We start from the raw sequence: 12,329 nt of genomic DNA, 5'->3' as shown, positions 1-12,329 counted from the left end.
TATTTTGAGGGTACTGTACAAATTTTGGTTTTACAGTATTGCAATAACTAGCAAAACTATATTGGAAACAATATCATAACATTCAGTGGACGATGGAGGGAAGATATCAGAAACATAAGAACAGCCAGAAACACAGGAACATATACAAACCTAGAGCTCATTTAGATGGGCATTTGCCCCATTGTTTGAGGGGGCAGATTGGTTTTCCACTAATCACTCAATGTAATCGCTAGAATGGACCAATTTGTCTCCAGAGCACCCCTACCTACATCTTTTTCAGATCCTGTCTGGGTCATCTTTTTTTGGTGCAGGCTGTTGCACTCCCCAGTTTAGTCCATTCTCTGTGTGTGTGATCACTGGGAACAAACTAAAATTGAGTCATGCAGCTGTCAAAGCTACCAAAGTTTCTGGTTTAAATATCTTTAAGTGAGCCACTTCAGGATATTGGCAAACTGAAAACTTCTGCTCTTCCACAGAGTGGCAGGGAAAGTGAAAAAAATGTTTTTTTAAAAGAATTCTGTTAGACCATTACTGTTGCATGGAATCACTTAAACTAATTGGTTTTTTTAATCCCTTTGCCTTTGTGTGAACTGGCAATTGAAATAATGACTGCAGGCAGTTTCTCAATTGGCACTACACACAAGGCAAAGAAAAAAAATAATCTAAGTGGTCCTCAGTGATTAAGTTATCTTAAGCGATCATTGGCGATTGTCTAGTGCAGGCAAAAATAATAATTTAACTTCCCCTGCCCTTCTACAGAGAAGAAGGGGAAATGTTTGATTCATGGTGGAAGGAGTCGGAGGGTCACTTGAGATTGATATACCATTAGCTTCAACAAGGAAAAAGCCAAATAAAGCCTTCTGAATTCGGGAGTGGCTAGATAGCAACATGGCACATGGCCTGAGTTGATGAGCATTGGAATGACAGAATCATGTAAATTGAGGTAGACCAAAATGCACATTACAGAATCATTACTTTGGAATTAATGTATTATTATTATTCAGCTATAGGGTTAACTCCGAAATAGTAGAAATTATAAGAAAAATTTTATAGAAAATAAACATGTTCAGAATCAGTTCCACTGAGTTTTGTGGGACAAATGTGCTCACATTCAGCAATCAGTGGGGCTGCAAATAATTTAAAACAAAACAACATCTCACAATACTGGGCTCTTCAGACCTGACACTGGGTCCTGAAATAAACTTGGTGGAAAAGGAACTTGGCACCCACTTCCTTTCAGTATCTGTTCAAAGCTGTCGGGCATTTTGTCATTCTGGGTGAGCAGTGATCATTTCCAGATCCAAAGCTTTCATGGGGCAGGATGGATCTCCTGCCTTTATCTGAAATATCCTATTGCTCGAAAGAGAAAAAGGAGAGTGGCAGATGTTGGAGAACAGACTGGTAGAATGGACTGTAACATTATTTAAGCTGCAGAAGTGTCATCACATTTTTAAATTATCCTTTACATGTGTGTGGCTGTATCTCTTTGCGACTAAACTAGCTGAACCAGTCATGGGTGTGGCTTCCTTTCTAATGTTCTCTTTTCTTCTGGGCTGGAGGAACAATTGGCAAGAATACACACCTATACAGACACTCCAAAGTAACTACTACCTGAAGCTTCTAACACCTTACTCTGCAAGAACAGTCTATTGTACAGCAGAGGTGACACAATTCAGGCTTTTGAATATACTTGTTTATTTCCCCCAGAACTCTTGAGAGCCACCATGGAAGCAAACTGCAGAATCAAACCATTCTGAACCCAGGAAATTGCATTCATGTTTACATTAAACTTTCTTCCACTCCCCAGGACAATTAGGGTAATGGTGGTGATTTTCTGCTGCTATTGTTAAGTAGTTAGAAGTCAGAAATTCTTATTGATCCACTGTAAATCACTGAAGTGTATCTACCATTTCAGGACAGTGGAAGTTGCAGTTGCAGAACTGGGTGCCCTGTTTTTTTTATCCCCTCCTCTTTTTTTTACCTACCAAGAGAAAGATCCAGCTTCCCAAGGCAGTCACTGGGATGGGAGTGAGTGAAACAATTTCAAAAAGGCAGTGGGCATGCTCCTCTTTGATTTCTTCTTAAAATAGCAAGGGAGAAAGCCGGGTTTTCTTTACAGTTTCCATCTTTCTGCCCCTCCGTCTTCCTGTTCCCTGGATCTGAAATTGCTTCTACTGTAGCCACATGAGTTTGACTTTCCAGTCAGAAAGATAAGGAAGGTTTATCTCTCGGATAAAGAGTATGTTCTTCATCTTTCTGAGTTGTTGTTCTTTTTTCCTATTTCAAATCATGACACATGAATACCAGATCTAGCAAGAGGGATCTCTGGGCATGTTATTCTGCCCCTTTAATGGCTATGGGTTCTTTGCTATGCCCTGCCGTTGTCTTGGAAATGCACAAATACTGATCCAGTTTGTTTTTTTAAACATTTGTCCAAAGACAGCACACATTCCTATTATGAGTGTTTCTTTGTATGTTTGTTTACTTGCCTACCTGGTTGCCTCTCATTATGTTTATCTGTCTGTCTGTCTTTTGAATGCCCATTTCTGCCCCAGCTCTCCATCTCAGGTCTGGCTCTGCCCACCATTGTTGTGCCTTGTGCTCCACCAACCATAGTGGGCACTTATCATTCCTGAATTCGGCCAACTTCTGTACAGGAGAGAGAAATTGATCAATCCATTCACCAAAGAAGCATGTAATCTTATTGTACTATGCAAGAGATTTAAAATTAAGTAAACGTATTGTATGATAGAAAAGGCATGGAAAGCTATGTTGGTTTGTATAAAAAAAGAAAGATGGCTGGCCTTATCTTTGCTGTCTTTCAGGGGCCAGCTTTTCCTTAGTCACTGACAGTACAGGACAGTTTATATTTTGTTGTTCTAACTTTTATTTTAAAATGCTTTTACCTAACACTTTAAACATAAATTGTTAATTCTTCGTTAATATTTGAATAATCTGCTGTTTTTAGATTTTAATATTTGTTTTAATGATGTAAGCTGCCTCGGGGCCTTTTTTAGCAGAAAGGCAGGATTAGATTAGGCATCCTTCAATATCGAGAGACTATGGTAACGTGCTCTGAAAAGAGGACCTGGAACAGCATCTATTGTGGCTGAGAAGGCCAATTCGACAGTGACAATCCCTTCCACATTGAAGACAAATACAATCTGTCCCCTGTCCCGCTCCCTGATTTTGCTGCTTTCGGGACTGCCTCTTTGCCTCGGCCTGTTGGACAAGGGTCTCTTCAAAATGGGAGAGGCCATGATGCACTGCCTGCCTCCAGGCTGAATGCTCAGATGTGGAGGTTTCCGATCTGTTGAGATCCATTCCTAAGACCTTCAGATCCGGCTTGCAGATATCCTTATATCGCATCTGTGGTCTCCCTCTGGGGTGATTTCCCTGCACTAATTCTCCATACAGGAGATCTTTTGGAATCCAACCATCAGCCATTCTCATGGCATGCCCGATCCAATGTAGACGTTGCTGTTTCAGTAATATAGGCATGCTAAAAATTCCAGCTCATTCTAGGACTACTGTATTTGGAACTTTGTCCTACCAGGTGATACCAAAAATGTGTCAGAGACAAAGCTTATGGAATGTGTTCAGCTTCCTCTCCTGCCATGCACAAAGGGTCCAGGACTCACTGCAGTACAGGAGTGTGCTCAGGACACAGGCTCTATAGACCTGGATCTTGGTATAAATGCCGTCAGCTTCTTATTAAGCCGTACTCTCTTTGTGAGTCTAGAGAAATATATTTTAAATGAATAAATAAATCTAGCCAGGAGCCAGTGATGTAGTTCTGCTGAATTTTCTGACTTCTACCGGCACAACTGGGTTGCAGAGAAGTTTCTGGCCCTCCAGGACAGTTTTTAAGGCACATGGGGGAGTTGCAGAAGGATGAGGCATTGTTCTTTCTTCCTTCTCCTAGTGGAATCAACAAAGTCTAGTGGAAGTACACCATGGGAGATCCACCTCTCAAACTGACCCTTGGGCTGTGATTATATTAGGTCTAATGAGAAAGACGTGTTCATTTCCACTACTGTTTAGTTTTGTTTTCTCTTCTTTAGACTTTAGATTCTTTTCATAGTGGGCAACAATTGTTCTCGAAAGGTGTTAGGCCTAAAACTTCCATCAGACCTAAACAGCAGAGCCACTGGGGGCAAATCATGTGAATTATAGTCCAAAAGCATCTGAGGGTCCACAGTTGCTCGCTTCTGCTTTAAAGAAAGGTTCCACAATTATCACTCAGTGAAAAAAAACAATATAAGGGGGGGGGGAATCAGATCTTGTTGCTTTTGGAAGAGATATTAATGCAACATGTCAGAACTAATTTATTCCCACCTCACCCCCAGGAGTCCAACTTGGGCTCTTCTTCTTTCTTGTAGTCTTGATTGTTTTGGCTGCAATTCCCCCTCTTTATCTCTTTTCTATGCCTCACTTGCCCTTTTATTAATCTTTGCCTTCCAAAGTATTAAAGCCAGATGTGTGCTCTCTGGAGCCCAGCAGCTACGATGTAGAGAGCTAGCCAGGTACAGCTTCCATCATGCCAGGTTCCCCTTGCTTGAGCAGGGGGCCTCCTCCCTTTTTGGTAGGACCCAAATTGCTAGCTCATTGTTAGTTAAACTTAGCATTCAGAAATCTAGATTGCACTGGTCAATTGAAACTTGTGAGATAATATGGTATTTTTTTTTACAAAGAGAAAAACTAATCAGAAACAGCTCAGAATATGAAGAGGAGGGGAAGACATCCTTTAGAAAAGCAAATATTGCTGGTTTCATGTTCCAAGAGATACTAGGAATTAGAGAGAGTATGAACTGTGCAGTTACTCAACATCATTTCATTTTTCAGTGTTCCTGTCTTATCGTTACATGTATGAGTATCTGAGTATATTTCAAATGCATGTATGCTATTTTTAAGTGCAGAAAGAAACACCAGATCAGTTTTACCATATGGTTTTTACAAATGTTTAAGATCTCATTCCTATTGAAATGAACACGTCTTACACAAAAGTATTTGGATGAACTCAGGGAGAGCGAGGAGGCTGTGGCATGTCAACGTCCTCTAGACCAGCCTTTCTCAGCAAGGACCATATGGCCCCCTGAGGGCCTTGCCACATTTGAAGGGGGTCATAGGCTGAAAATATCTGAGAAAGAGATTTTGTATTCATCTCTTTGCATTGCATCCTTCTTTGGTGGGGGGCCCTGGAATCTGAGAAGGACTCCTAAAGGGGCTGTGGCCAAAAAAAAAAAAAAGGTTGAAAATGGCTGCTGTAGATAAGCAGTTGTCAAGCTTTTTCAACATTACACTGCCTTTTCCTTTTTTCAGAAAGCCATATGCCCCCACACCTGTCCTTTACCATTGTCCAAGCCACTTTTAAGTTCATTATTTAACATTTTAAAAGCACAGATCTTTTTTTCCCATCAGTTAGTAAAATCTTAGGACTTGGACTGGGCTAAATCGAGTTGCTAGAGGTCGAGTCAAGATCCAGTTTGCATTCCTCCCAACCGAATGGCATACGCATCTCAAGCAACCCTATTTGGTCTGGCTCCTTCCTCTTTGCATTTCCCATACCATGAAGTGGCTGCCTTCTGAAGCTACTGTACTTCATGATATTGAAACATTAAACATTTCCTCTGCTCCTCTGGGGAGTGACAGATTTTTTTTTAAAAAGCTGTATTAGGCTATCACTGATGCACTACATCAATTATACAAAAATTAAAAATTGAAAACTTTATAACTTTCTGACAGCCAAATTCACTGCCAAGTACTGTTCTATGAAGGAAGTCACAGCTTCAACTTTGCAAAAGCCAAACTGGGCGGTTAATGATACATTTTGGAGATCCCTCGTTCATAGGGTCACCATAAGTCAGAGATGATGGCACATAACTACAACAAATCTGACCTGAAACGTTGGCTCATACTGTCCCTAGGATAAAGTTTCCTGGTCTTACAGTGTTTTATCCTTCGTACATGCTGTCTGCCCCTCTTCCTAAGTACAGTAAATGCTGATAGTTCTTGTGAGAGCTTGTGACATTGTGAAACACACATTTGTCAGATTACAAGCCCTACTTGTAACTGCGCTAGCACTCACACTCTGTTCCAGAGAAAAGTCTGGTCCAATAATTCGTTGTTCAGTATGTTGTTTGTTCTGCTCCTGCTTCTGGTTGGTGCCAACAAATTTCATAAGAACTGGTCAATAGATGTGTGGGAAGTAGCTTTTACAGTATAAATATACTCAAGTATGTGGTACAATTTACCCTAGGTCCATGATAAGGGGGCTGCAGTCCAGGATATGCCCTTCTCCTTAGTCTGCAGGCCAAGTAGAGTACCTTTCCTCCCATATTTGAGCCATGTGAAGGAGATGTTTCTCTGAACATTACAAACCATATATGACTGTGACAAGATTCCCTTCTCATTTTTTCTTCTAGGAAAAAAAATGCAATCGGCTAACCTTTCAAAGTGGGCAAACAACCCTTGAGCTGTGGACTCCAATAGAGTGTCTCTGAGCAAAGCTGGATCTAAAAAGGGGATATAATTCCCTCCAGAGCAGACCAAATACCTAAAATATAATGGGACCACAGCAGAGAAGTAGCTTCCATATAGCATTTATTTTTATTCTCTCTCACACACACACATATGAATACCATGTAATAAACCATGTGCTTTTGATACTATTTCCTTTCAAAATCATGCCATCCCAGAATTTTTTTTACCTTCATGCCCCAAACTACAGCTTGTCTGGTAAGATTTAACACAGGTGGGAACAAATGAGCAGGAAGGAAGGTAGGAGGTAACATCCTCTTCTTTCCGCAAGAGGAAGTGTAGGAACTTCCCTCATTGTCATTGTGTCTGGCCTATACAATGAAGAGAGGAAAGCTTAAACATTTCAGAAACAACCTATAGTATATCTTGTATAAGACAGAATTCATTTTAACAATTCTAAATGTATGTTTATTCAGATGTAAGCCTCTTCTCAACAGGGTTTTCCCCTACTGAGTATATAGAATTGTTATTATCATCCCAGCTTTGTTTACTTATTGGGCAGTCTCTATGTACATGGTATTTTACTGAGAACAGGTATGACAGGTCTCTGTCCCAAGTGGCTTACAGTCCGAGACAGACATAGGAGAACTACAGAGAAAGAGAAACATGGAATTATGGTTCCATATGTAATTATTTCACAACTTTCAGAAAACCCATTTCCTGTGTCCTTAAAAATGCCATTTAAAGCAACATCCAAGCTACTTAGCAAAATAAAAATTATTCAGAAACTACAGAGAACGGCAAGTTTGTTCTTTCATTCGTTCTTTCGTTCTTTCGTTCTTTCGTTCTTTCATTCGTTCGTTCGTTCGTTCGTTCGTTCTTTCTTTCTTTCTTTCTTTCTTTCTTTCTTTCTTTCTTTCTTTCTTTCTTTCTTTCTAAAAAAGCATACCCAGGACAAAACTGCATGGATAGAATTAATCAAAAGGCAATGAACTCTTAACTTTTATTCCTAGAAGTATGGGATGTGGCAAGAAAATACTGGAGTCTTGTGATATACGCTGAAATTCCTGCTCAACTATGTAAGTCACTTTGTGGCCTTGATCAAATGTCATGAGGATATGTGACAACCCAAACTTAGGCCACTTTGCTTGGGATTGCTCTGGCTTTGTGTACACCTTTGGTAAGCTGTAGAACACTGGCTGAAGGGTGGAGGCTGAGAGTCTACAAGGATTTCCTCCTTGGAAGACTCACCTACTCCTTTACTTGAAGAGGACATTGAGATTTTAGGTCCTACCCCTAAGGAGATGGCTGATGGGTAGAAGAGGACTAGTCTCTTATTGGAAACTGTTCCATTACTTCTGGCAGAACATGTAGAAAAATGGTTTCCAAACTTGAGTTTTTGTTGGATTTCACTTCCTAAAAGTCTCAGCCAAAATAACTAATGGTCAGGAATTGTGGGAGTTGTAGTCCCTCAATATTTGGCAACCCAAGGTTGAGAATCACTGGAGTAGAGAATTAAGGCAAGTTCCTTTCTGGAGATACAATACTATCCTGTGACATTGGAAAAGAGAGATCCTTCCCTTCATTTGCATTGGTAGAGCACCTACTAAAATTTCCTGCAAAGTCTAAGAGACGAGATATATTAAATGGGAGGACAAGGAGAAGATGGGGTTACTCTTATACAACCCCCTTACTGAGAAGCCAAGGAGCCACTGATTCCCACTGAGAGTAGATAAGGTCTGCACTGTCTGCCTGAAAGTACACATCATTGGGTGAGCCTTAGGTGTGGCTCTCCACCTAATAGCCAGATGAAGCTTCCACCCCTTAAGTAACCCTCTCTAGTCTAAATGCTGAGTTATACTTTGCATATAATAACTGTGCTGCCTCAGACAATGCCTGGAGGACTAACCAGTCCAAATGAAAATGTTTGAGTCAGTCTTGCTCTGAAAGAGCCTGATGAGTGTTCTTGAAAGAAATAGTTAAAGCTTGCTCTTTTATCTTCTTGGCAAACCTCCACTTGCTATACTGTTTGGTATATGAAAGCTATGGAATATCTTGCTGGCAATGAGGAAACTCCTGAGGCCAACATAAAATTTATCGTATTGCTTTTGATGCTAATACTTATATAACAAAATATATTTTTAGACCGCATCAAGTATGGGTTGCATAATTTTCATGGATCATGGCGCATGCCATCATTATTGGACAATAACACCTTTAACTATTACTGTCCTAAAGGATGGCAGCACTAAGAATCCGCACAGGGCTATGCAGACCAGTCAGATCAGAAGAAAATACCATTGAACTGTCCATCAGCCTTTCATATGTAGTTTTTGTAAGCACAAAATGGCAGTGTGTACAAAGCACCCAAAAAGCAGTAATCTGACCTATGGCTACCCAAATGGTGGAAACACCAATTCTGCTGATGGCTGAAGTAGATCAAAACCCTCCCTTTTAGGTTTCTTCCAAGTGGGGCTAATTCTGGATCTGTGCCTCCTCCAGTTTGTTGTCACTTGACATCCTGCCCAATCTCCGTTCTGCAGGTCAGGATTTCAATAAAGATGTGGGGGGGGGGGAATTTCCCACTCTGTGAAGGTTCCACACTGCATATGAAAAGGAACAAAAGCACTGAGCCTTTTTAAAATTTACCATTACACCAACTAGAAATGCTGTCAACAGTAAACACATTCTAGGTGTCTGGCACTTTTAAACCAATAGATTTATTATAGCATGAGCTTTTGTGGAGTCTGCAAAAGCACACATCGCTGTCTTGTCGAAATCATTATCTGAACCCCGTTTCTCTTCCAAGGAAAATAGTACCATCCACATGCAAGGATGTTGTGCGTTATGAGGAAACCTGCACCCACACATGCATATCAACAGGCTTAGGGAATCCTTACAGGTTTAGAGCAGGGAATCCCAACCTTGAGGAACCCAGGTGTTTTCAGACTGCAATTCCCAGAAACTACCAGCAGCTATGCTGGTTGGGGTTTCTGGGAGTTGCAGTCTAAGAACATGTGGGTTACCCAAATTTGGGAACCACTGGTTTAGAGAAAAAGAAGTAAAAAGAACTTTGGAGAGGACTGCCATCCCAGCCCCAAAGAGAACTGATTGTGCACATGCTCAGTAGTAAGTTGAGTCAAGTGCTGGGGGCAATAGAGTGGAATATCCTTAGGAAAAAGATGGGTGACTGACACTCTAAACAGAAGTACGGAGTAGAGGAACATGTTATTGAAGGTTCTGTTTCCTATGTTAAGAGTCAAAGAATCACCAAATTCCCAGAGAAAAGAGATAATGTAGAAGTGTCCAGTGCCAGAGAATGGCATTTAAAGCAGGTTGTGAAGGTGTGTTCTAGTAACTCTGATTCAAATTAAATGTGCTAATTCCTATGGTTAATCATCCCTGTAATAATTACATAGTCATAATGAAGCTTTGAACACTTTTTACCTGTCTCCGTGTTATCGTTTTTCTAATGCCATGTTTATTCTATTAGTAAATGGTATATAAAAAACCAGTATAGATATAAACTTTTATACCAAATATGCATTATATACACTTTGTTTCATTTTACTGCTATAATGTATTTGAATTGTTAGAAGAAATAAATACAACAATAGATTAAATGCCAATATGAAAACATGGTGTTTTTATTTTCAGCAAGGCATGCAGTTTTGCATGGGAAGTCCATCTGTAAGTATGCTGTGTACTTCTCCATAGCATAATTTTGGAGTCTGCTGACAGGTCTACTGATCTAAGATAGTGTTCCAAGCTTCGCAAGCTTCATTTACTTTTGATTCTGAATAGGCTGTTTAAACACGGTCTGTTCTTTAAAAGGCATTTCAAAGCAACATGAAGCATTGCAGTCTTCCAAGACAATGATGCTGGGATCTGCTCAGTCATGATCTCAGTACAAGCAACATTAAGCAGTAAATCACTGCATTATCAGAACATGAAACCTGTAAATCTAAAGCCAAAAAAGGCTATTGACAGGTAGTGAGGGATAACATTTTGAATGAATAGCAGTTCTGTTTGCACTAAGAAATAATGCAAATCCAACTTTAAATTGTCTTTCACGCAACTGTTCTTAATGATAAACACCAGAAGAGAATAGTGTTGCAGAAAGTTCTATGGCAGCTCAAAAAATGAATAAAAATGCTGCAGAATTTTAAATTGCATTTGAATTGATCTTTTTTTAATGTTATGTTCCAATCAAGATGTTGTTTTCAAATTGTATTTTGTTGTTGTTAGCTGCACTGAGTGCCACTTATGGTGGAAAAGTGGAATATAAATTTACTAAAGTAATAAATGAATATCCTGTAAGGTGGAGCTTGCTTCGTGATATACATGATGTGGCCTAAAATATGATAGCAAGGAATGAAGAATATTTGGTATTCAATTCTTGCCATCTCCAATTTAAAAGAAATTCAGCAGATAAATATTTTTGACAATCATAATTGAGTTGCCTGCACTACAATTGCCAAAGGTCTGATTCAGTGTAAGGCAGATTCATATTATCAGTATACAAATACATAAATATAGATTACCATTTTCTGAAAGTCTCCAGCACATCTTCAATACATCTCTGACTGTCATAAACTCTTTTGTTAAATGTGTATGTAAGAACCAAATTTCACATTAGTCTACTATAAACAAGTGCACCAATTGCGGTGTATCCGGATGACATAAAAGACCATGTAAACAGCAATAAAATGAACCTATGGGCTAGATTCAGATATAGTCATAATTATAGTAGACCCACTGAAATCAATAGAACTTTTGTATATCGGGGTAACTCTGGGAGGCAGTGGAAGACAGGAGGGCCTGGTGTGCTCTGGTCCATGGGGTCATGAAGAGTCGGACACAACGACTAAACAACAACAAATCAGGGTAAATAACTGAATCCACTGATTTCAGTGGATTCAGTGGTTATGATCTAAGCATGACTAAGTCTGGCTTCAATCAATCATAAACGTGCAACTATTTGTGAAGTACAGAGTCATGATCAATGCCTCTGATTACAAGCAGTGACATAATACCAATCACCTAGTCAGTAAAGGTGTTGCGGAACTGAGCCATTTTAATCCTGTAAAATTGCAAACTATCTTCGCAATACAAGAGATGATGTTCTGAAAATACTAATAATCTCATTCTAAAGGTTTTGAGGGCTGTCTTTCCATGTTGTACACAGAGAACATCCATAAATATTTAGGCCCTGCTATATGCATGCATTTTCCATGCATATTTATAAGAAATTATTTAACAGATGTAATAGTGCACTTTAAACATCCACGCAGACAAATAAATATATTCATAATAATAGAAACAAAACTCTTCTCACATATATCCTACCTTTTGATATTTAGATATTAGTAATTGAATTCACCATTATATCTAAACATTTGGCCTGTTCTTTTCTTGTTGTAGCTAATAATGTCCATTTTTCTTAATTTCATCTATCAACTACATTGTACCATGTTCCTGTTACTTTCCTGTGGCCTATTAAAATGCATATTTTCAATGTGATTTTCACTTCAGCAAAGTGTTATGAATGCTAGTTTTCTTCTGTCGCTTTACAGGTTCCATCTTGTAGATTTTGACAAATGGCAAAAAATTAGTTTATTTCTCCTAAACACAGACCTACCTTGCATGTAAATATACTCAGGCTTTTGGAGACTAAATTTTAGCTATATCTGTTACTGGTTATGAATGCAGCAATTCATTTTTAATTAGCTATATTTATACCTTTGCCCCAAGGCTAGACTTTCTTAAGAACTGATTGTCAGAGGAGGCAAGTAATCATTGGCAAAAGCATAATACAGCTGCAAACATTCCCCTACTGCTGATCCAAG

This window comes from Pogona vitticeps, chromosome 5 (genome assembly GCF_051106095.1).
Source record: "Pogona vitticeps strain Pit_001003342236 chromosome 5, PviZW2.1, whole genome shotgun sequence".
Taxonomy (NCBI): Eukaryota; Metazoa; Chordata; class Lepidosauria; order Squamata; family Agamidae; genus Pogona; species Pogona vitticeps.
The sequence above is the reverse complement of the archived record's forward strand: the minus strand, read 5'-3'. Positions refer to the sequence as shown.